Raw genomic sequence first — 27,116 nt, forward strand, 5'->3', positions numbered from 1 at the left:
TTAAATTAGGTGAGATGCAGCTAAAACCATATAGGAGGGAAATATTTATCCTTGAATGCTTGTTATAGTAAGAAGAAATATTGATAAATAAGAAATAAGCATCCAACAAAGAAACCAGATAAAGGGAATATAGGAAAATAAAATCAGGGCATAAATATCAGTAAAAAATAGAAAAAAAAAATACAAGCAAAGAGGAAATATCAACCAAATCCAAAAGTTGATGCTTTGAAACGATGAATAAGTTAGACAAAATTCTAGTGACATTGTCTAAGAAAAAAAAAAGACATGAATACAAGCACCCACATAAACACAAATGCATGCGGACACATACACACAAACATATTCCTATGCTACTAGGAATAAAGGAAATTAACTGATTAACTGATATAACAAATATTTCTAAATATTACATCATACTGTAAGTGATTCTATTGTATTAAAATGGAAAATTTAGATAAAATGAAAATTTGTTAGAACAATACAATTTACAAAAACTCACTGAAGCACAAGTAGAAGAACTGAATAGTCTTATAATCATTGAAGAGAATGAAGAATGGAAGAGAATCTACCCATAACGTACAAATAAACTCCATAGTCGGTGGGTAGGTAGATTTCGGTCCAGGTTGTTTCATAAAGAAATTTTACCCTACTTCTAACATACAAATGATCCCAGTTTTGTGCAAATTTTTCCCAAGAAAAATAAGTCAAAACAAACAGTATAATCTTGATATCAATATTTAACAAGAACAGTATCAGAAATGAGTTGCTCAATACCACTTACGAATAAAATTTTACTTATGCCAAAATTTCAAAGAACATCTTAGCAGAATATGGTAATTCTTACCTACCTGTGCCTTCCACCTGTGAAAGTCTGTCCTATTCCAGCCTTGCCCATAAGTAAGTGAAAAAGTCTGCCTAATTTTATTTTATTTTTTATTTTTTTTTAAAGATTTTATTTATTTATTTGACAGACAGAGATCACAAGTAGGCAGAGAGGCAGGCAGAGAGAGAGGAAGGGAAGCAGGGCTCCCTGCTGAGCAGAGAGCCCGATGCGGGACTCGATCCCAGGACCCGATCAGGACCCATGACCTGAGCCAAAGGCAGCAGCTTAACCCACTGAGCCACCCAGGCACCCAAGTCTGCCTAATTTTAAAGTTATAAATAAGCATAGTAACTTGCTCCCAGAAACTATTCTTTTCAACTTATCTTTAATAACAAAGGTAGTATTTTGGCCTTCATCTTTACACCTTTAGTTATCAAAGTATACCTAACACCAACAGGGAAAGGAAGAAGGGTGCAATTTACTAAGGTGTTATTAGTGGGTATTTAATATATGGAAAGAACTCACTTAAAAATTTCATACTTGTTAACTTATTTAATTTTACAATGTCTCCATATGGTGCATTATTTGAAGCTGTGTCAACTGAGAAATGTCAGAAGTTAAGTAATTTACCTAAGATCATAGTAAGAGTGGAGTCAGAATTTCAATTCTGAAGAAGTAAATTAATTGACTTTACAGATCAATGGCAAAAGAAAGGTATATTAACCAAATGCTGCTTTAATTTATGGAAAACATTTCATAGTTTGTAATACCCTCAACTCAATTCCAAAAGCATCAAAGCATTCAGCGTAAGAGAACTCTAGAACTTTTAGAAAAAAATAAAAAAAAACAAAAAAACATGAGACTATATCTTTGTGGCAGGATAGAGAAAATTCTCATACACGTGAAGTAAAAGATAAAACTTATAAATTTTGCTACACTAAATTGAAAACTTCTGCACAGCAAAAGAGATCAGGAACAAGCAAAGATAACTTACAGATGGAAAGAAGATACTTATAACCCATATAACAGAGAATTAGCAACTGGAAAACAAAATGAACTTCTTCAAATCAATAAAAATAAAAGTGATGCAAACCCAATAAAAACAATCCAAGAATGCAAGTGGAAAATTCACAGTTGATGAAGTAAAAATGAATAGTAAGTATTAAAAGTCCAACATCACTGGTAAAAATTAAATGCAAATGACAACAGTAAGAATCACTCTCACATCCAGCTGACTGTCAAAATTAATGAGGATGGGAACATGAGGTGTTGATGAAAATGTAACAAGGACTCTTGTTATTAAAAGGTAAAATCATAAAGTCATTGTGGTTAGCAATTTGTTTAAGGTAGGCACATCTTATAACCCTGCATTATACTCTAATTGGTTACCCTGGAGACAGTACCCCACATGTTCAAGGAGACATGTAGAAGAATGTTTCTGCAATATTAATTATAACACCAAAAACAAATAGGAAAAATTCTGAAATACCTCTTGACAAAAAAAGAAAAACTAAATGGTGTTGATTAGTACAGTGGAATACTTGACAGTAGTTAAAGTGAAACAGATTATGTCTACATGCATCAACATGAATAATCTCAAAATTAAAGTTGAATGAACCACAAAGACTTTTAAAAATACAAAATGAACCCATGTGTGTAAAATATGATCAAACACAGTTGAAGGGAGATTTAAAATAGAGTTAAATGGACCTCAAGTTTTGGAAGTTTTCATTTGCATAGGTCTCTTTCCAGGGAGGATTTTTTTTTTTTTCTGATTATTAACACATGGGTAAAAATAAAATTTTTAGATTTAGGATATGGAAGGGTAGGCAATAGAGAGAGAAATTATCAATGATGTAGATACGTAATTAGTAAAATATTTACATTGATTTCTCTTAACAAACGAAGAAGGAAGTGAGACGGTGAAGCAGTAAGCATGCATTAACTTCCGTTAGTCCCTCAGCAGCAGCTGCTGCCCTCCAACGGAACTTATGACCTCCACTAGCAAGGGTTCCTTCCTCCTGAATGCTCAGGTATATGGTGCAAAACTCTGGATCCGCATGATAACAAGGAAGCACGTGTGTGATTTAGTAAGTTTAATTCACTCCAGCTATCAATAATAAAAATAAATTTAGTTCATCCATGCTAGAAGAATAACAATTTTCTAATTGCTCTATAAAAATGAAAAAAAGTGGTGTCATGGGAAGAGGTAATCAAGGACTAGGTGGTCACAGATGTAGAGAAACACGTATTATAGACGTAGATCAGGCAATTTATTTAAAAAAACTATATTACTTTTGTGAATTGTGAAATTTATCAACTCTGTACATTTTTATTTATTTATTTATTTTTTTTATTTTATAAACATACATTTTTATCCCCAGGGGAACAGGTCTGCGAATCGCCAGGTTTACACACTTCACAGCACTCACCATAGTACATACCCTCCCCAATATCCATAACCCCAACCCCCCTCTCCCAACCCCCTCCCCCCATCAACACTCAGTTTGTTTTGTGAGATTAAGAGTCACTTATGGTTTGTCTCCCTCCCAATCCCATCTTGTTTCATTTACTCTTCTCCTACCCCCTCAACCCCCCATGTTGCATCTCCTCTCCCTCATATCAGGGAGATCATATGATAGTTGTCTTTCTCCGATTGACTTATTTCGCTAAGCATGATACCCTCTAGTTCCATCCACGTCGTCGCAAATGGCAAGATTTCATTTCTTTTGATGGCTGCATAGTATTCCATTGTGTATATATACCACATCTTCTTTATCCATTCGTCTGTAGATGGACATCTAGGTTCTTTCCATAGTTTGGCTATTGTAGACATTGCTGCTATAAACATTCGGGTGCACGTGCCCCTTCGGATCACTACGTTTGTATCTTTAGGGTAAATACCCAGCAGTGCAATTGCTGGGTCATAGGGTAGTTCTATTTTCAACATTTTGAGGAACCTCCATGCTGTTTTCCAGAGTGGTTGCACCAGCTTGCATTCTCACCAAGAGTGTAGGAGGGTTCCCCTTTCTCCCCATCCTCGCCAGCATCTGTCATTTCCTGACTTGTTAATTTTAGCCATTATGACTGGTGTGAGGTGATATCTCATGGTGGTTTTGATTTGTATTTCCTTGATGCCGAGTGATATGGAGCACTTTTTCATGTGTCTGTTGGCCATCTGGATGTCTTCTTTGCAGAAATGTCTGTTCATGTCCTCTGCCCATTTCTTGATTGGATTATTTGTTCTTTGGGTGTTGAGTTTGCTAAGTTCGTTATAGATTTTGGACACTAGCCCTTTATCTGATATGTCATTTGCAAATATCTTCTCCCGTTCTGTCAGTTGTCTTTTGGTTTTGTTCACTGTTTCCTTTGCTGTGCAAAAGCTTTTGATCTTGATAAAATCCCAATAGTTCATTTTTGCCCTTGCTTCCCTTGCCTTTGGTGATGTTCCTAGGAAGACGTTGCTGCGGCTGAGGTCGAAGAGGTTGCTGCCGGGGTTCTCCTCAAGGATTTTGATGGATTCCTTTCTCACATTGAGATCCTTCATCCATTTTGAGTCTATTTTCGTGTGTGGTGTAAGGAAATGATCCAATTTCATTTTTCTGCATGTGGCTGTCCAATTTTCCCAACACCATTTATTGAAGAGGCTGTCTTTTTTCCATTGGACATTCTTTCCTGCTTTGTTGAAGATGAGTGGACCATAGAGTTGAGGGTCTATTTCTGGGCTCTCTATTCTGTTCCATTGATCTATGTGTCTGTTTTTTTGCCAGTACCATGCTGTCTTGATGATGACAGCGTTTAATAGAGCTTGAAGTCCGGAATTGTGATGCCACCAACTTTGGCTTTCTTTTTCAATATTCCTTTGGCTATTCGAGGTCTTTTCTGGTACCATATAAATTTTAGGATTCTTTGTTCCCTTTCTTTGAAAAAAATTGATGGTACTTTGATAGGAATTGCATTAAATGTGTAGATTGCTTTAGGTAGCATAGACATTTTCACAATATTTATTCTTCCAATCCAGGAGCATGGAACATTTTTCCATTTCTTTGTGGCTTCCTCAATTTCCTTCATGAGTACTTTATAGTTTTCTGTGTATAGATTCTTAGTCTCTTTGGTTAGGTTTACTCCTAGGTATCTTATAGTTTTGGGTGCAATTGTAAATGGGATGGACTCCTTAATTTCTCTTTCTTCTGTCTTGTTGTTGGTGTAGAGAAATGCAACTGATTTCTGTGCATTGATTTTATATCCTGACACTTTACTGAATTCCTGGACAAGTTCTAGCAGTTTTGGAGTGGAGTCTTTTGGGTTTTCCACATAGAGTATCATATCATCTGCGAAGAGTGACAGTTGGACTTCTTCTTTGCCGATTTGGATGCCTTTAATTTCCTTTTGTTGTCTGATTGCTGAGGCTAGGACTTCTAGTACTATGTTGAATAGCAGTGGTGATAACGGACATCCCTGCCGTGTTCCTGACCTTAGCGGAAAAGCTTTCAGTTTTTCTCCATTGAGAATGATATTTGCGGTGGGTTTTTCATAGATGGCTCTGATAATATTGAGGTATGTGCCGTCTATCCCTACACTTTGAAGAGTTTTGATCAGGAAGGGATGCTGTACTTTGTCAAATGCTTTTTCAGCATCTATGGAGAGTATCATATGGTTCTTGTTCTTTCTTTTATTAATGTGTTGTATCACATTGATTGATTTGGGGATGTTGAACCAACCTTGCAGCCCTGGAATAAATCCCACTTGGTCATGGTGAATAATCCTTTTAATGTACTGTTGAATCCTATTGGCTAGTATTTTGGTGAGAATTTTTGCATCTGTGTTCATCAAGGATATTGGTCTGTAGTTCTCTTTTTTGATGGGATCCTTGTCTGGTTTTGGGATCAAGGTGATGCTGGCCTCATAAAATGAGTTTGGAAGTTTTCCTTCTATTTCTATTTTTTGGAACAGTTTCAGGAGAATAGGAATTAGTTCTTCTTTAAATGTTTGGTAGAATTCCCCCGGGAAGCCATTTGGCCCTGGGCTTTTGTTTGTTTGGAGATTTTTGATGACTGTTTCAATCTCCTTACTGCTTATGGGTCAGTTAAGGCTTTCTATTTCTTCCTGGTTCAGTTGTGGTAGTTTATATGTCTCTAGGGATGCATCCATTTCTTCCAGATTGTCAAATTTGTTGGCGAAGAGTTGCTCATAGTATGTTCTTATAATTGTCTGTATTTCTTTGGTGTTCGTTGTGATCTCTCCTCTTTCATTCATGATTTTATTTGTTTGGGTCCTTTCTCTTTTCTTTTTGATAAGTCTGGCCAAGGGTTTATCAATCTTATTAATTCTTTCAAAGAACCAGCTCCTAGTTTTGTTGATTTGTTCTATTGTTTTTTTGGTTTCTATTTCATTGATTTCTGCTCTGATCTTTATGATTTCTCTTCTCCTGCTGGGTTTAGGGTTTCTTTCTTGTTCTTTCTCAAGCTCCTTTAGGTGTAGGGTTAGGTTGTGTACCTGAGATCTTTCTTGTTTCTTGAGAAAGGCTTGTATCGCTATATATTTTCCTCTCAGGACTGCCTTTGTTGTGTCCCATAGATTCTGAACCGTTGTGTTTTCATTATCATTTGTTTCCATGAATTTTTTTCAATTCTTCTTTAATTTCCTGGTTGACCCATTCATTCTTTAGAAGGATGCTGTTTAGTCTCCATGTACTTGGGTTCTTCCCAAATTTCCTCTTGTTATTGAGTTCTAGCTTCAGAGCATTGTGGTCTGAAAATATGCAGGGAATGATCCCAATCTTTTGATACTGGTTGAGACCTGATTTAGGACCCAGGATGTGATCTATTCTGGAGAATGTTCCATGTGCACTAGAGAAGAATGTGTATTCTGTTGCTTTGGGATGAAATGTTCTGAATATATCTGTGATGTCCATCTGGTCCAGTGTGTCATTTAAGGCCTTTATTTCCTTGTTGATCTTTTGCTTGGATGATCTGTCCATTTCAGTGAGGGGAGTGTTAAAGTCCCCTACTATTATTGTATTATTGTCGATGTGTTTCTTTGATTTTGTTATTAATTGGTTTATATAGTTGGCTGCTCCCACGTTAGGGGCATAGATATTTAAAATTGTTAGATCTTCTTTTGGACAGTTCCTTTGAGTATGATATAGTGTCCTTCCTCATCTCTTATTATAGTCTTTGGCTTAAAATCTAATTGATCTGATATAAGGATTGCCACTCCTGCTTTCTTCTGATGTCCATTAGCATGGTAAATTCTTTTCCACCCCCTCACTTTAAACCTGGAGGTGTCTTCGGGTTTAAGATGAGTTTCTTGTAGGCAACATATAGATGGGTTTTGTTTTTTTATCCATTCTGATACCCTGTGTCTTTTGATTGGGGCATTTAGCCCATTAACATTCAGGGTAAGTATTGAGAGATATGAATTTAGTGCCATTGTATTGCCTGTAAGGTGACTGTTATTGTATATTGTCTCTGTTTCTTTCTGATCTACTACTTTTAGGGTCTCTCTTTGCTTAGAGGACCCCTTTCAATATTTCCTGTAGAGCTGGTTTGGTATTTGCAAATTCTTTCAGTTTTTGTTTGTCCTGGAAGCTTTTAATCTCTCCTTCTATTTTCAATGATAGCCTAGCTGGATATAGTATTCTTGGCTGCATGTTTTTCTCATTTAGTACTCTGAATATATCATGCCAGCTCTTTCTGGCCTGCCAGGTCTCTGTGGATAAGTCTGCTGCCAATCTAATATTTTTACCATTGTACGTTATAGACTTCTTTTCCCGGGCTGCTTTCAGGATCTTTTCTTTGTCACTAAGACTTGTAAATTTTACTATTAGCTGATGGGGTGTGGACCTATTCTTATTGATTTTGAGGGGGGTTCTCTGAACCTCTTGAATTTTGATGCTTGTTCCCTTTGCCATATTGGGTAATTCTCTCCAATAATTCTCTCCAACATACCTTCTGCTCCCCTCTCAGTTTCCTCTTCTTCTGGAATCCCAATTATTCTAATGTTGTTTCGTCTTATGGTGTCACTTATCTCTCGAATTCTCCCCTCGTGGTCCAGTAGCTGTTTGTCCCTCTTTTGCTCAGCTTCTTTATTCTCTGTCATTTGGTCTTCTATATCGCTAATTCTTTCTTCTGCCTCATTTATCCTAGCAGTGAGAGCCTCCATTTTTTATTGCACCTCATTAATAGCTTTTTTGATTTCAACTTTGTTAGATTTTAGTTCTTTTATTTCTCCAGAAAGGGCTTTTATATCTCCCGAGAGGGTTGCTTTAATATCTTCCATGCCTTTTTCAAGCCCGGCTAGAACCTTGAGAATCGTCATTCTGAACTCTATATCTGACATATTACCAATGTCTGTATTGATTATGTCCCTAGCCTTTGGTACTGCTTCTTGCTCTTTTTTTTGTTGTGAATTTTTCCACCTTGTCATTTTGTCCAGATAAGAGTATATGAAGGAGCAAGTAAAATACTAAAAGGGTGGCAACAACCCCAGGAAAATATGCTTTAGCCAAATCAGAAGAGATCCCAAATCGTGAGGGGGGAGAAAGGGGATAAAAAGGGGTTCAAAAAGAAAAAAGAAAAAAAAAAGAAACTATTAAAAAAAGAAAGCCGATAAAGAAAAAATATAAAAAGAGGAAAAAAAATAAATATATATTAGATAAACTATTTAAAAAACGTTAAAAAAGAAAACAGTAAAAGTTAAAAAAAAATTAGCAGAAGAAGAGAAAAAGAAAAAAAAATTGAAAAAGAAAAATTAAATTAACTGCAAGGCTAAAGAATCATGGGGAGAAACCTTGATTTCCATGCTTTGCTTTCTTCTCCTCTGGAATTCCGCCGCTCTCCTTGGTATTGAAACTGCACTCCTTGGTAGGTGAACTTGGTCCTGGCTGGGTTTCCCATTGATCTTCTGGGGGAGGGGCCTGTTGTAGTGATTCTCAAGCATCTTTGCCCCAGGCGGAGTTGCACCGCCCTTACCCGGGCCGGGCTGAGTAATCCACTCAGGTTTGCTGGGTTTGCTTTCGGGAGCTTTTGTTCCCTAAGCGCTTTCCGTAGAGTTCCGGAGGACGGGAGTGAAGATGGCGGCCTCCCAGTCTCTGCCCGGAGGAGCCGAGAGCCCCGGGCCCCCACTTCTCAGTGCGCCCTCAGAGAACAGCGCCCAATGACTCCCGCCACCCTGGCCTCTGGCCACGCTCCGAGCTGACCGAGCCTGCAACCGGCTCAAGGTAACCCGAGTTTAGAGCTGACTCCTCGGCTCTGTCTCTGTAGCTGGCTTCCCTGTTCTAATACCAGTAACCTCTGCGACACTCAGACACCCCCGATCCTTCTGCGACCCTGCGGGACCTGAGGCCGCGCTGACCCCGCGTGGGCTTCACCCCAGTTAAGCCTCTGGAGCGATGTCCCTCAGCGGAACAGACTTTTAAAAGTCCTGATTTTGTGCTCCGTTGCTCCGCCACTCGCCGGGAGCTGGCCCCTCCCCCTGCAGTCTATCTTCCCGTCGCTTTGGATTCACTTCTCCGCCAGTCCTACCTTTCAGAGAGTGGTTGATTTTCTGTTTCTAGAATTGCTGTTCTTCTTCTCTTCAATCTCCCGTTGGATTTGTAGGTGTTTGCAATCTTTAGATAAGCTATTTAGCTGATCTCCCGCTACCCGAAGTAGTCTCAGCCTGCTACTTCTCCGCCATCTTGACTCCTCTCAACTCTGTACATTTTTAAATATGTCATGATTTTTTTCTCCTTCTACTCACTTTTGCATCTAACTTTGTTTTGTAATTATGTATTTGTTTCTCAAATAAGGGCCCGAGGGTACACACACAAAACAGTTATAATGCTTTTTATTTACATGATGACATTACAGGAAAGATACACAACTCTAAAATATGGGTTACTGGTGGGGAGGAAAAAAAAACGAGAAGGAGCGGTTAATGGAATCTGTATTATTTTTCACTTTCAAAGACAGATTCGATGCACATATGGCTAAATGTTAGCATCTGTTTAATCTTGGTGGTGGGTACATAGGTGTCTGTATTATTTTTGTACTTTTTTATGTATTTGAAATTATACTTAATTATTTTTTTAATTCATGCTATTAATAGGAAGCAATTAAGTCATATGAAAATTTTAAGGTACTGCTATAATTAATAGTTCACATATTTGACAAAGTGATTTTGATCTTGAGTAATTTCCTAAGGTAAAAATAAAAAGAACACTTTACATGCATAAAATATTTACCATTTCTAATGGTTATGATTTTAAATATATGACCAGGCAATGTGCTAAGCTCGAAAGGCATTTCATTATTGCTATATTTCTTTTCTTTGTAAATGTGTCATGCTTATATTTATATTACTGATGTTTTAAAGAAAAAAATTCTTTAGAATGTGACTGACTGAATTTACAATTCAATGAGCTATACAACACATGTATGCATACATACATTCATTCATTCATTTAAATATCTACTGAGCCCTAACCATGTTCTAATACTTCTGCTGGGCATAAAGATCTAGTTCCAAATTTTGCAGATCTCACAGTTGACTGAAGAAGACAGACAATGAATAAACCAGCACATAAATAAACATTGATTATATATTATGATAAATGTTCTGAAAGGAAGAGCCTGTTGCTACAGTAAGTTGAGCAAGGGGGTGGGGAAGCTACTTTAATACCTTGCTTTGGAGATGACATTTTAGCACAGACATAGAGACTGAGAAAAAAATCCAGTGTTTAATGAATTGATCAATAATGAAAATAATGATCCTAAAGCCTTGAAGCTGAAAGGATTGGAGATGTAAATGCCATTGGCATAATCAAAGAGATCAATTATAGGAACCATTGTGAAAGATCAGGGGACATTAAAAATTCAATTATTAGTATATTGATTTTGAGATGTTATTTGAAAATCACTCCTTGGAAACAATCTTAGTAGAGGAATGGTATAATCAGTCAATGGAAAAACAAATATAAGTTAAAATAAGTTAATTGGATCTATATATAAAAAATAGAAAAAATTAGGAACATAATTAATATTATGTTGAAAGAGCAAATTATGAAACATGATTTAGACAAAACATGAAACAATTTATACAAAGTACACTAATACAAAATAGTACTACCTATTATTATGAGTTTATATATATACAGTAAAAGCATAAAGTATGCATAGGATACATGTATATTTTATAGGAAATTGGTTATTTCTAATGGCAGAAAAAGGAAGTGGGATTCGGGAGGTATTTAAATATATCTGCAATATTTCAATTAAAAAACAAGATTTGAAGCAAATACATCTAAATGCCAACATTTGATCAATCTTAGAGTGGATACCCCAGGTCTGTTACATTATTTTTCATACTTTATGACCTTGAAATATTTCATAATTTTGAAGAGCAATAAATAAATCAAAAAAAATTTTTAAGATTTTTTTATTTATTTGACAGAGAGAGACAGAGCAACAGAGGGAACACAAGCAGAGGGAATGGGAGAGGGAGAAGCAGGGTTCCAGAGGAGCAGAGGGCTCGATGCAGGGCTGGATCCCAGGACCCTAGGATCATGCCCTGAGTCAAAGGCAGATGCCTAATGACTGAGCTGCCCAGGCACCCCAAAAAGTTTTTTTGAAAAGCAATAAAAGTTAGTGAAGTAATAGAATGAATCTATATTTTACATTTCACTTTTGGTGGTTGGACAAGGAGGTAACTAAGTCATGTCTCTGGTTTTAGCATGATTACATAATGTCAGGATTCAGTTGGAAATAACGGAAAGAAAGCTAGCAACAGTTGACCCTTGAACAATGCAGGGGCTGGGTTGCTGTTCCCCTCCACCCCATGCAGTCAAAAATCCCCATATAACTCTTGATTCCCCAAAATCTTGACTACTAATAGTTTACTGTTGACTGAAGGCCTTATGGATACCACAAATAGTCTATTAACACATATTTTCTATGTATTCGTACAGTAAAATAAGCTAGAGAGAAGAAAATGTTACTAAGAAATTCACACAAGAAAATATATTTACAGGACTGTACTGTAAAAAAAAAGTCCATGTAAAATTGGACTTGCACAATTCAAACATGCGTTGTTCAAGGACTGTATTTTAAACAGAATGACATTTAATAAAGAGAATCAAATACTTAAAAAAATCACTGGAAGGCTGAGAAGCTAGTCTTCTAGGAATGAGACCACAACAACACTACAAAACTAACTCACCCTAAGAGCTGCTATCTTGACTATAACAAATGTGAAAGTGGGAACTCCCCCACCAACACCCCCCAGGAATGACTAGCTTCACAAACACGCAGCCTTAGCTTCCCTGCAGGAGTCAGGAGGGACTACACCCTGCCTCTTAATTAACACACCTGGTGAGGCATCATGAATTGCTTGGAGGGTCTCAATGAGGAGACTATGATAACTATGCTCCCTTCCTCCTGTGTTGGTCAATAGTGAGGAGACTGAGAAGCTTAAATCTACATTTCCAACACCTGATGAGCATTCCCTGAAACTTCCAACACCTGATTGTTCACAATGGCTCCTGGAATTTAGCTGGAATCTCCAGCTAAAGTAACTGCAAAAAATTCCAGAGCCTTCCTGACCAAACTTTTCCAGCAGTCATAGCAGCAAGTCATAAAAGTATGATTCTGCTTCCTCCCATGTTCCAACCTAATCAGATAACCTAAATGAAATCAAGAACCCTCACTGCAAAAGGGTTTGAGAAATGCAGATTTAAGCTTCTCAATCTCCACACTACTGACAAATATAGAAGAAGGAAGGGAGAGTGGCTGCCATAGACCCCTTAAGACCCTCCAAGTAGTTTATTGTATTTCATAGAAAGACCATGGAACTTTTGACATTTCTATTATAGTCAGTCCTAAAGCCAGGTACAGTATAAATAGGGGATGATATCTGGAATGTTTAGAAAGAAGCATGCACTCCTTCCAAATTCAAATGTCAGCAGTAAGACCAGGTGGCTGTAGAATAGGGAAGAACAGCTGATCAGTGTTGGTTAGTAGCCAGGCGAATGCAGGGTATCTGGGAAATAAAGAAACAGATTTTGTTTCCACACTCATTAGGAAATTCCATTTGGAGGCCTAGCAGCTGTTCATGGCGATAAGAAACCTCAAAATTGTTTTCTTTTAAAATCCATAATAAGCTGAATTTATACAATCTACCTAAAAGATTCTCACTTGTTAAGCTTGGGTGCTGAATTTTAATTGTCCAGAGGTCTTATTTTCTGGCTCATTTCCTTTGTCATTTCATTTTCACTTTTATCTCCTTATAACATTCCTGGGTGCAAGAGAACATTACTCTATACTTGTCATTAAATAATGTCAGTTAATCCTTCAAGTCATGAAGAAAAGAGCCAAATGAAACTCTCCTCCCCGCAAATTCCTGCATGGACAGATAGGGAGAAGAGTATAAGCAATATTCATTTGGAAGCACTAATAAGATCAAGAAATTCTTCTCCCATGGAGAATATTAATAAGCAAATTATGTGCTACAAGATTCAGGAATCCTATGAAAGCATGGACTCTATCACCCTCCAGTGCTATAAAGTAGCTAAAACACAACTCTGTGTGATATTAGTTGCAAAATGGCCCTAATTTTTCACCTGACCCTGTATCCATGCTGTTTTGCCACATAACTTTATAGTGCCCTTCTACTCCAATTCTAACCTCACCCATGTGGCTTGCTTTGGTTAGCAGGAGGTCACTAAATGTGACCAAAGTGAGTTTTGAAAGATGCCTTTTCAGTTGGTCTTGCCTACTTTTGCACCTCTGCTATTGTTATAAGAACATGCCAGGGCTGGACTACTAGAGGATAAAAGATAATGGAGCAGTGCCAGCTCACTGACATCATCCCAGTCAAGGCCATCCTAGATCAGTCAGGAACCAAATAAATCCCATAGACATCTATGTATGAGCCCAGATAATGGCAGCAGAGCTGCCTGGATATGGATGCCATGCATGACTCTGGGCCAAATTAGCTAAACCACGCAACCACATGAGCTAGTTAATGTCTCTAATGAATTGTCTATTATGTAGCATTCATGTGGCAATTGATAATCAGTGCAATAACCAATGAATATTAAATGATGATGAACTGATGATTATACATAACGTACAAGATATTTAAGTTTTATTTACTTTCCTTAAAATGGCTTTAGGATACCAAGAAATCAGATCCATAAGAAAATGTTCAAACTATTCAGTAGGTGAAATGTTTCTTTCTTACATTTCAAAAAGTTCTATTAGTGACCCTCACCATGATCAGGAGATCTTTCCAAAGTTCTAATGTTTGAAGAGAGCAGCTATATATGCAATTCTTTGTTAAAATTTTTCATTTAAATTCAATTTAAATAACATATACTGTATAATGATGTTCAGAAGTAGAATTTAGTGATTTATCAGTTGCATACAACACCTACTGCTCATTATATCAAGTGCCTCCTTAATGCCCATCACACAATTACCCCACATCCCCACCCACCTCTCCTCAACAACCCTCAGTTTATTTCCTATAGTTAAGAATCTCTTATGATTTTGCTTCCTCTCTGATTTTGTCTTATTTTTCTGTTCCTTCCCATGTTCATCTGTTTTGTTTCTTAAATTCCACATATGAGTAAAATCATATGGTATTTGTCTTTCTCTGACTTATTTTGCTTAAATATCCTCTAGTTCCATCCACGTCATTATGTGAAATTGTTTTTTAACACATGCTTTGACTTCCTACATCATTTTAGGCAACCATATATTTATCAAAATCCTTCCTAAAGTGGAGGTAATAAGAAAATGTTAGTGTGGGGAAAACCCAAGATATCCTGCAATACTGAGTTTTGAAGAGACATAATAAAGTACCGGCAAAATGGTTGGTAGAGTTTATTTTCAGCCTTCTTTCATTTCACTTCTCTGAGTGTCATGCTCCTCCCTTTCTCACCAAAAAAACACCACAGAAAATAATTTAATAGGGCGCCTGGGTGGCTCAGCGGGTTAAGCCTCTGCCTTCAGCTCAGGTCATGATCCCAGAGTCCTGGGATCTAGTCCCACATCGGGCTCTCTGCTCAGCAGGGAGCCTGCTTCCCCTCCCCTCTCTGTCTCTCTGCCTACTTGTGATCTCTCTCTCTGTCAAATAAATAAATAAAATCTTTAAAAAAGAAAAAATAATTTAATAGTGTCCTGACAAAGGACACTCTCATTTTCTGTATCTGTCCTATTTTCTTGACTACCACCAAAACTTGTCTGTCTTGTGTCTTCTCGTGGCCATTCTTGGAGTTTTAAACTTTGCCTGTGTATAGGATTTTTCATAAACAAGACTCCAAGTATTTTGAAGCACTTTTTAATGTTCAGTTAGCCAGTATATGGTATATCATAAGTTTTTGTTGTACTTTTCAACAATTCCTTAAGAAATGAAGACTTTACTAAAAAACGTGAAATTATAATAATGTAATGGTAAAAAATATCAGTGTGAAAAGAGAATGATAGAAAAATAGTGAAATGCTTTCAAAGTGTGCTGTGCACAGAAAGACGAGACTTAGAGGCAAGTTTCATGCATAATAATTCAAAGTGGCAAGAAATTTGGCAAAGTATACTAGCTGACTAAAGAGAAATATCTTTTATAAGGTTAGCATGATCCATACAATAAAAATATGCTGGTTGCTTAGAATAAATAAACTTCCTGAAAATGCCCTAGAACAAAAATCTTCCATGAACATTTATTTGGGTGATGACCTCAAGTATATCCTTATGATAGAGATTACAGTAAGACAGTTTTTTAAAAATTCCTACATGAATGCCACAGTAAAAGCAATGATGAAAAATGTAGTGAAATTGTGCCACTTTCTGTTAGATTGATCCAGAAACAAACTTGAGATTACCTAGAGAGATGAAGGAATCTCTTATCCTTCAGACATTCTGTGACAAATATAGCTTCTCACATCCTAACTCCTGGCTCATAGACATTTTAAGGTTGTATTTTCAGATGCTGAAATAAGTTGAACTGGTAGGAAAAGGTGATGTCACTCGCCTTACTGAAGAAGTAGCACTATCTACTTCTTAATTGTTTCTGAGTTTGCAGCAAAATGCGTTTGTAGGTAATAAACAATTTTTTAAGATTTTGTTTTTTAGTAATCTCTCCACCCAATGTGTGCCTTGAATTTACAACCCTGAGATCAAGAGTCCTATGTTCTTCTGACTGAGCCAGCCAGGTGTCCTGGTAAAATAAATTTTATAAATGAATAAAATTAGATGAAATGAGAGAGAGAGACAAACCATAAGAGACTCTTTACTCTAGGAAACAAATTCAGGGTTGCTGGAGGGATGAGGGGTAAGGGAAGGGGTAACTGGGTGACAGGCATTAAAGAGGGCAAGTGGTATGATGAGCCCTGGATTTTAGATGCAACTGATGAATCACTAAACTCTACCTCTGAAATTGATGACATACTATATGTTAATTAATTATATTTAAATAAAGTAAAATTTAAAAAAAGAAAAAAGTGAATTAATATAATACAAACATGTTGGTGACATTTTACAGTTTGATTCTGTTTATGATTCAATTTTGTAGTTCACTTGGTTTGATTGTCAATAGAGTGTTATGTGTACTCCCTAAAAGATCTGGGTTCTAAACTAGCTCTTCCAATTGTGACTTGTGGGATAATAGTCCATTTGCTTACTTCCTTAAAGCTAATTCTTTATTCAAAAATGGAGCAAAAAAATAATAACCAATTCAATAAGGTGTTACAAGAATTAAATGAGTTGTTATATTCAAAATGCCTCATACACAGTAAGCACTCCATACTCATAATTAACAGTAGTGGTGGTCATTTTCATCAAGTTTGTTATCATCAATGACACCACCACAGCCACCATCACCATCATCCTTGCCTTGAACTGAAAGGTTATGTGATAGGTTTATGATTGCATTCAGAAACTCACCATTTTTTTAAAGACTTTATCACCCTTTCATTTAACTTTGAGCACTCACCCTGACCATCTTACAATAAAGAAAATAGATAGCAATTATCAGGCCAGTATTCCAAAATCATGCTAGATTAAACAAAAACAAAATCTACCTCAGGAAAAATATAATTGAATTATAGATTGTTAAGTATCAATGGGCAAGATGAATGGGGAAAGTATATTAGCAGCTAATGTCACCTTAATAACATTTTATCTATATATTTTTTGTGTTTTGTATTATCTTGAAAGTAAGATTTTTATTCTCTGGAGTAATAACTTCTTTTTCTAACTACTCTTTTCTAAAAGTGTTTGATCACCCATTCCTTTATTTATTCAAACATCTCTCAAGTGCCAAATCTATGTCAAGCAGGCACTAGGGATAAGAAAGTAAGGTAGATCTTACCCTCAAGGAATTCCGATGGGGCGCGGGTGCTGGAGACATGTGCTAGAGAACTGTACAGCTGGCCCTAAGAGAAAACACACACTATAATAAAAGCACACGTGAAGTGCTATTAACAGAAAGAGCAAAGAGAACAATTTATTATGGAGAAGGGTTAAGAGAAGTCAAAGAATTTTTAGGACTCTGCACAATTTCTTCTAAAGTAACGTATAGATTCAATGTCTATAATTAAATGGCTGCCTTTCTATGTATATTATTTGTAACTGATACATTCATGAGCCTATTTTCCAATAATTAGATTTTTTTGTTTCCCAGGGATGGTAAAATATAATAAAAGTATAGAATTTTAAAGATAGGAATGACCCTAAAAGACTTTTAGCCCAATATTAAAGTTGCTTTAAAACAAAACAAAGCAAAACTGTTCTCAGATAGTTGAAGACACGTCCAATTTGGGGACACATATTTGGTTGGGAGGAGAAGCAAGGCTACACCTCATGTCTGCTACCTTAATCCCAGGTTGGGATTTGGTCTGTAGAAATGGGTCCTTTTTTTTTTCTTTTAAACTCTTAAATCTGCATTCCATTCAGTGCCTAGTAAAATGCTAATCTAACCATCAGAGGTTGTTTACAAGAGATGCGTGTAAAATAATGACTAGACTTCTTTTGGTTAGAACAGGATAGAATCCAGTGCAACACCATACCACTTTATTAAAAAAAAAAAGTGTTTATTCTGAAACTATTAATATAGCTTCACAAATTCATACCTTGTGCCTCCAGGGTAATTTATGCACTGCCAAATCTCGTGTAAATCTCATTTCACAAACCATGCTTGAGGAATACTGAAATTGGTGCTATTCACAGAGCAGTACTAGCAAACATATTTGTCCTCTGCTAAATATAACTTTGTCATTTTTATGATCTACTAGTGTGGTTTTGCTTATTACTGTTGGGTCGACGGTTCCGGGAATGCAGGAGGAACAATAGAAATGACCGCTGGGGCAGCCATCTTCCAGTCCCCTCTCCCGCCTTCCTCAACCCTAGACTCTCTCGCCAAAAGGGTGTAAGCCCAGGTCACATCTCCATAGGTAACCCCATACCTACTCAGGAAACAGAAGTATCAGGAGCCCTCACCCCATACCTTCCGATCACCAAATATTGATGTAAGCCCATGCCCTACCTTGGCCCAATAAAAGACTCCTGCCAACTCCCTCCCAGTGCGACTTCCCCCATTCCCCTTTCCCGAGTTGAGGAACCTCGCCCGAGGGTGCCCACCTCCTTCCGGTGCAACTTTCCTGTCTCCCCTTCTCCTGAGCCCTGAAACTTCGCTGGAGAGCACCTTTAATAAATCTTGCCTTGTGCCTACCTTGCCTGGTATCGTGTTTATCTAGCCTATAAAACTTTACAATTACTAACAAGAAAGATTTATTTAAATATTTTCTTATGGCCTTCAGATCTACAGGAACCACAGAACAAATTTATCTTGTTTTCCATTAATTTATTCTCTACCTTGTTATTATACTGTCAATTCTATTACTCTAGGTTTTGTTAACCATCCCAAGATGTCCATTAGGCTTAGGTTAAAAAAGAGACAAAAAGGAATTGACAGAGGCCATGAAAACAAAATTTCCTTTATTTACAAGTATCTATTTAATAAAGAAAAGAGCTTTTAAATTTATTAGACATACTTGATAAAAGGATTATCCTGTGAACTATATACTTAGGCTACATTCTAATAGGCCTTTCTGGGTAAGCTACTCAACTGATTTCTTGGCTTTAGTAAATAAGTATGATCCTACACACAAACATTCGCAAGCCAATTGTTAATGTTCACAAACAATACATAAACTTTGCTTCATTAGTTAAATGTCTGCATACTTAATATAAGCTTGAGAGTCAATCATCTTTCTTTATCTTTTGATGACAAAGAGCTACTTTTTCTATTGCTATATTGAAAGTATTGCCAGACTCAATATTCTGTTTTCACACTTTGACATAAGAAATTTCATTATTGGGCACCTGGGTGGCTCAGTGGGTTAAGCCTCTGCCTTCGGCTCAGGTCATGATCTCAGGGTCCTGGGATCGAGTCCCGCACAAGACTCTCTGCTCAGCAGGGAGCCTGCTTCCCTCTCCCTCTCTCTGCCTACCTCTCTGCCTACTTGTGATCTCTCTCTATCAAATAAATAAATAAAATCTTAAAAAAGAAAGAAATTTCACTTATTATTAAGGAAAGTATATCATATATGATCATTGCTTGAAAGTCACCAAGAAATTGTACCTATTATTTCTAAAAATTGTAAGTCAAAGTTAATCTTAAGAAGATTCATATAGGGGTGCCTGGGTGGCTCAGTGGGCTAAAGACTCTGCCTTCGGCTCAGGTCATGATCCCAGGGTCCTGGGATCGAGCCCCTCATCGAGCCCCGCATCAGGCTCACTTCCCAGCAGGGAGCCTGCTTCCCCCTCCTCTCTGCCTGCCTCTCTGCCTACTTGTGATCTCTCTCTCTCTGTCAAAAAGTAAATAAAATCTTTAAAAAAAGAGAACATTCATATAAATAATAAGTGTAAATACTCTATATGATTTGAGAAAAATCAGTATTTTGTACATTGATCTGATAGTATTGTTGGAATTCTAGAGAGAATTTAAAGTTATTATTCTAGATGGAATCTGTTTCAGTTGAGAACTAGAAGTTTTTGAGTACATCATTCTATCTCTATGACTCATTATTTAGCATTTCTGCTTGTATAATATTTGTACCTTACAGATGTTTATATTTCAGAGTTCTCATATGAACAATATAATCTTTTTCATGAAGTATTCAAAGAGCTTTATGAATATTTCACTACATATTCTTATCTCAAATTGCTATAATGAGACACTCTTTTGGAACATTTTGGTTGAAAACACAGGTTCCACCCAAGAATGTCTAGTTTCTGTCAAAAGGAAATTTGAAGGCATATACTACTGAAAATCCAGGATAGATTTGACTTAAGCAATGTCATATTCAGGGTACACAGTATGTCATCAGGTTTCTGTCTTCATCCCTGAGTGATCTTCAGTAATAGGAATGTATTTTTCCTTTGTTGTCAAGTATGATCCCTGCAAGCACAAGGTTTACTAATATTTCCAGAGAAAAGAGCCCTGTTTTTCTCTTAAGTCCAGTTAAACAGCCCCAGGGATCACTTTTACTGGCTCACCTGGGTCACAGTCCCATTTTTGAATCAATAACTGTGGCCAGGTTGTGAACTACTTTGCTGGATTGGGCTTGAGCCACATACCTTGCATGGAGGCCAGAAGGAGGAGTTGGGACTTATCAAAGCCACACTAACTGAGGGGGGTGGGTAAAGTTGTGATTTCTTAAAGCAAAGTAGCACAGGAGCATATTACCTCAGACTTATATAGCCAAAAATGACATTTATAGTTTCATCTTTATCTCTGGTTTTGGAGATTTTAAAAAAGAAAATGTGATATCTCCAAGACATTCAATAAACCCATCAACACACCTAACAAGAACCATATTATGACATTTACAGCATTGTTGGAAATCTGTACTCCTTACCAGATTCTCTGAATCCTGCCAAATGCCAAATGCCTGAATTTCAGAGGTAGTATTTTCTATCTACCGTCTATCGCAAGCTAAGATGAGTATAGAAGGAAACCTTGCATGAACTTTGTAACTCTGAGAGTTGGTTGCTACTTCTGTAGGTCATAGCTATACTTTCAGGAACTGAAGACTTCAATTAGGAAATTAAACACATATAGCGGAAGACTGTGGATATTCAACTTTTGAATAGTGATTATCCATTTTACTATCAACCTAAAGGGCATTCCACCACTCAATACCATAATGATTTCAATATATTTCTTTTCTCTCTCAAGGCAATAGCCAGAACAGTGAATAGGATCTCAAGCAGTCATATCAGTTGACCAAGGACACACAATTCCTACAGAGAAAGAAACAAGAAAAGGATGCTCATCTATTTAACAGTTATATACTGGTGCCTATTATGTGTTGTATTCTGGGAATAAATGAATTAAACAAACAAAAAAAAAACCCTGTCCTTATGGAATTTGTATTCTAATGGATCAAGACATATTGAGCCTGTTGTTAACATTCCTTCTCTCTTTTGAAGTGGGAGTTTGGTCCAAGTTTTTCTCTAACATTGCACATTAGGCATCTTGGATTGTTAAATTTATTAGCACCGATAGAAGTACTGTTTGAGGTATGATCTGGGCATGATCCAGAGTAACTTGAGGAGGCCTTGACTTAAGCTATGATATTGATATAATATGGCAAGTCTGAACTGGGAGAAGAGTAACCCCATGCTTTCCCACTCCCACCCTCCTGTTTGTCAGGCTTAGTATATTTTTATAAATAACAATTCTGTAAAAATCATCAGTGTTTAATTTCTTTCCTGACTGTAGGGGAAGAAGAGATTTTGTGGTTATATGTGGAATATTTGAAATACATCAATGGTGACATTTTGATAATCCATGTACAGAAAGAAAAGCAAGAAAGAATGTGTGCTGAGAATTGGTTGAAAGTAGATGTGGAAGTATGCTATCCAGCCAAACAGAGGATTGTATGAACACAGGGTCCCCCTCCTTCTGAAAAATACCTTTCTCACTCCCAACAACATGATTCCTATAAGAATCCTGTTCTTATGTGACCCCAACTCTGGCCACAGACTATTGGTTCAGACTTATGTTTGCATGATCCAAACTAGGAAAATGGGTAAAATCCCAGTGTTTTTAAATTTTGATGAAAGTAAACATTTCTTTCCCTCATGGTTAAAGATACCATATTTAGAACTATTGGTTTCACGTGTTGAAACACAAAAAGAGAAGCAGGCTGAGAGATAAGGCCACCACAAAGAGAAATAATGAGAGGAAGCAAGCTCTAATGACATCTAACCCCAATTGCAAGTACTTCAGATAAATTTCTCTTATTACTGCAGACACTTCAAGTTGGTCTTCTGTCACTGACAAATACAATGTACCTAACTAATGCACAATTAAGTGTCATTAGTGGCCTTAAATGTCCTCAGACTTTTTCCTTATAGATTTTTAGTTTCTTTTCTCTCTGTTTCACCTCTTGCTCTTTTTTAGCTCCTTCCTGTTTAGTTGGGAAGTCAATTAACCAATTCTGCCAAAATTGCATCTAAACTAGAATTTCTAATTGCAGCTAAACTGAGGTTTCTAATTACATTGAAATTAAGTTTAAATGCACTTTGTGATGGTATAGATAGTTCTTTTATAATCAGAATGCCTGAACATTGCTGAATAGATCTTATGAGAGCTATTTTGATAGCTTGAGGTCTTTTTGCTTTCTTCTACAGAGCACATTTCACATATATGCAGTGTGATCAATTGTCCTGGTTTGCTTGAGACCAAGGGGTGGGGTTTTCAGTGCTAAACCACCCCCCACCCCAAAAAAAAATCCCAGGCAACCTAGAACAAGTTTCTCACACTGGTCTAGAAATAGTCACACTCCCATGAAAATGAGAGTGTGTATCCTTGAGGTAAGTACTTGGGCATTGGCACCAGATCTTCGGGGTGAAAATTTTGACTCTGTTATTTACTGTCACTTTTCTCAAATTACCTAACCTGTTTGTAGGTCAGTTTTCTCCACCTATAAAATGCAAGTAATAATGATGCCTGTTTCTTAAATACAATTTGAACATTAAATTAGTCAATATATGTAGACTGAATATAATGCAAGGGCTCAATTTTATCTGCTATTGTTATTATTTTCTAGTTGCTATGGCTAAATCAATGACATGCAATTTAAAGGAAGTTTCAGGGCTGGACTTCCCACAAGTCTTGAGTAAAACGTATGTCCTAAAATACTTTTAGTCTTTACTACCATCTAAATTTTAGCTCTTTTATTAATTTTGCACAGTGGGAGAAGAGGGTTTTTTTCCCCTAGTTTCTCTTTCCCTAATCTGCAATGTATCATTAGAGATTATTCTGTATTTAATTGAAAAATGAAGCACTTCTTTTGCCCCCCGATGAAGTTCCCTACTTTTTCCTTTCCTATGACCATGCAAAAAGACAATGAGGGAAAGGAGCAAGAAGAGGAGGAAAAAGCAATCAAATAGTCATAAAATGTCATAACGGTCATATTCTAATTGGAAAAGAATTTGGTATTCACTCTGAATCAAAATTCAAGTGAATTTACACTGAATCTATATGTAATGATTTTCTTTTTATTTATCCTTTTCTTAAAAAAACCTTTTTAGGAAATCAGAAGGGGAGATGAACCATGAGAGACTATGGATTCTTAGAAACAAACTGAGGGTTTGGGAGGGGAAGGAGTGGGGGGGTTAGGTGAACCTGGTGGTGGGTATTAAGGAGGGCACGTATTGCATGGAGCACTGGGTGTGGTGCATAAACAATGAATTTTGGAACACTGAAAAAATAAAATTAAATTAAAAATGTTTAATTTTTTTAAAAAAGAACCCTTTTAGAAGATCATTTCATACAACACAGCAGTTTTAAAATATTAAAAAGAACATGATGGTGTCTTTTCAAATGCAATAAAATTTGATTTCACACACATAAAAATAATAACAATAGTGGCTTTTACTTTTTAGTGGGGGACTTGGTGAGTCCAAAGACTGGATTTAAAGTATTTTGGATCTCTTGTTTGTCCTTCTAGTACTTTATTACTTAAGTACTCTTCTTACCTCTTTATTCAAAAGATAGAACCATGCAGATAATAGTTAATTTCTCAAGTAATGTAACTAGAGTTTGAATATGAATCTTTTGTTATATTGGTCAGGCAAATTTGTAATTTTCTTAGACTATTACTTACAAAATATTTGTCAAGTTCCAGTTCTAACATTCTCTCAGGGTTGCCATAATTCAGTTACTTTTGGACTACATGAGATGGCCCCTTATTTGTATATCCAGTGTCACCTAGATTTGGGTAACAGTTCTTTCTGTCAGAGGAGGGGGATGTCTGAGAAGCTGCTTATCTGTCAGATATGCTTTCGTTATCTGTCTTACCACTGATTCTATTCTGAAATTTTATCGTGATTTCAGTAACTGACCCAATTTCCTGTGACTCCAAACCTAAGTCCTCGCTAGCCATTCCACTTTGTCTTTGACAAGGTCTATGCCTCTCCCCACCCTGCCTGACTCTCTCAAGTACTAGGTCAGCTAACTAAGGCCAGCAGGTCAAATCTGGCTTACCACCTGTCTTTGTAAATAAAGTCGTACTGACAGAACAATGTCATTCATTTATATTCTATATTGACAGGTTATATTCTATATATTCTATATTCTATATTGGTAGATGCAAAAGACACTATATGGACTAAAGCCTAATTATTTACCATCTAAATATAAGAAGTTTTCCAGCTTGGTCAACTAAACTATTGACCCCAAACCAGTTGGATTCCTCTGGTGCAGTTTTCCATTCACCAGGCTGATACTTATTGGGGGTTTTGCCTGTTAGTTGGGAAGTCTTCATGCTGGCACTTCTCCTCAAACCTCATAATTCCTTCCATAATTATCTCTTTGGTTTGTTTATAGTCAATGTCACGGTCATTGCATCTGGGCTATTGTAAAGCCTCATGTATAACATGTTTCAGTGAAACTACTCTGTGTTATCCTTCACTAGTCTACTTGTTCTAATCAGCTCAACAGTAAGGTGAGATAAAATGTGTTGGAACCTACAAATGGAACAGTGGTGTCACAGATGGGTTGACTTAGGGAAATGGAGTCATGATTTTTTTTTTTCCTCCCAACAACAAATACCATTTCCAACGTATTTTCATGGTGCTTTTATTTCCTTGTTTGGGAATGGTATTTAGGAAGGGAAAATACAGAAAAATTTCTTTATTTTTGACATGTTGTGACCTTTATTTTTTAAAGAGTAATAAGACCACAATTCTGAATAAGACTCTAATACACACATCTTTCCACAGGGGGCTAGGATTTCATCAAGCAAGAAAGCGATTAGAGCATAATCACTGCTATATCAAATTAAAGCATTTAAAAAGTCATAGCCGCAGCTGTAGAACTCCCACTGAAAAAGAGCTAAAATTAAAAATTCTCAGGTCCATAACTGTGACTCCCTATTGGTGGGCTGCACTTCAGATCCTCTGCCAACCCACTGAAGTTTGCATGACTGTTCTTTGAGGCAAGAAATCTCCCCTTATTTCTTAATCTTAATTGGGCTAGTTAGAATAGGACAGGTTGCTGCTGAGTAAGACAACTCCCTGGGGATTTGGAACCAAGCAATGAACTGTGCAACTGAGGTCTGGTGCTTATGGCCAGGATACCTCAGGGATGTGAGTGTTTCTAGAACAAGAAGCAGAAGGCCTGCAAATTCTTGGATAAAGACTCTGCTTCAGTGACTTCCTTATAAATAATACCTTCACTGGCACAGATTATAGGAAGAACAATGTTCCCACTTGAACTTATGGAACTCTCTAGTCACTATAAATTGGGAAAACAGGGGAAGTAGTTGCTTTATAATAAAGGATTTGTATTCCATGGTCATTGTTACCACAAAGAGCATGAACCATATTTTATTTCTGATGTGATGCAGAGCTCTCCTTGAGAAATTTGAAGCTAAGAACAGCACCTGTTGTACATAGGTGATTTTCCCCTTCTGGTAGATTCATATTGCTGACTTGATTTTCTGATTACTGAAAGCTGTTTCTCATCCATCTGTCATAACCTATAACAAGATATTTAAAAGAATGTCTGACAACCAATATGAAAAGCTATTTAGTTCCTAGTCTAGCTTTTCCAAATGGTAGTACATTGATCAGCCAGGCAGTTTAATGAATCTGCCGTCCTGCATCAGCGGTTCTTCTCTAAATTAAGTCATATTCCATATAAAAGCCTTATTGTTATTCAGGGCACTTTCCAGCCACAGCTGTAAGATTCTATTAAATCAATATGTTCCTATGAAGAACAGCTTGTTGGGGGAAGGCAATGTGAAAACGCATAGGGAAACAACAGAGGAATGCAGGATTTTGTGATTTTGTTTCACTGATAAAGTTCAAGGTATACTCTCATATTCCCGTAATGTCTCTTTTCAAAGTCTTTTCCTTTGGAGTCTAAAATTTTATTGCCCTCAAATGATGTAGTTAAGAGTTCTTTTAAAGTGAGAAGATGAGTTTCAGGAGACTATTTTAGCTGAGAGCAGCATGTTACACACATAAGGCCTGGCAGAGTCAGTAAACTAAGCAAGTTACCCTCATTTATCCAATGACATTAATATGGAACGGAGTTACACCATCTCTGCTCTTGTCTCTGCATTTAAATTATGGATTCTGACATTTTTATACTGTCAAAATGTCTAGGTAAATTAGGAAGTGGTATAGAGATAGTATGTAAAAAAAATCAACCTCTATTCAATTCCAGGCTCTCCTGTTCACCTTGTATATGAACGAAGCTAATCATGAAACTCCTCTGTAAAATGAGTCACTACTTCCTCGTCCATTTCACAATGCTGTTATGTCTCTTATTCATATTTGTATCTTCAGGAGCTAGACCAGTGCCTGGCATATGGTGTGCAGTCAAAATTTTTGAGGAATGAATTAAGGTTCTGTAAAACCCTGTAAAGCTTCATGTGCTAGTATTATTATTATGTATTTTAAACCACTGAATGTGATTGTTTGGATTGTTAGCCCATGTCCTTCAGCCTGCCCTTTTTCCTCATCCTTTGTCACGTGACTCTGCAGTTCTTCCCACTATTGACAGAATATATCTCCTTATCACCTTGATTTCTGGTTTGGACCTGGAACAGGTGTTGGCAAATGGAAAATGGGTAAAAACAGCAGTTAATTAATGGTTCCAATTAAACCTGGACCATAAGAGGCATTGCATGTTTTAGCTTGCTCTTTTGCCCTTTGCCATTACCATGAAAACATGACTTGGGGTGCCTGGGTGACTCAGTCATTAAGCGTCTGCCTTTGGCTCAGGTCATGATCCC

Source organism: Lutra lutra, chromosome 2 (genome assembly GCF_902655055.1).
Source record: "Lutra lutra chromosome 2, mLutLut1.2, whole genome shotgun sequence".
Taxonomy (NCBI): Eukaryota; Metazoa; Chordata; class Mammalia; order Carnivora; family Mustelidae; genus Lutra; species Lutra lutra.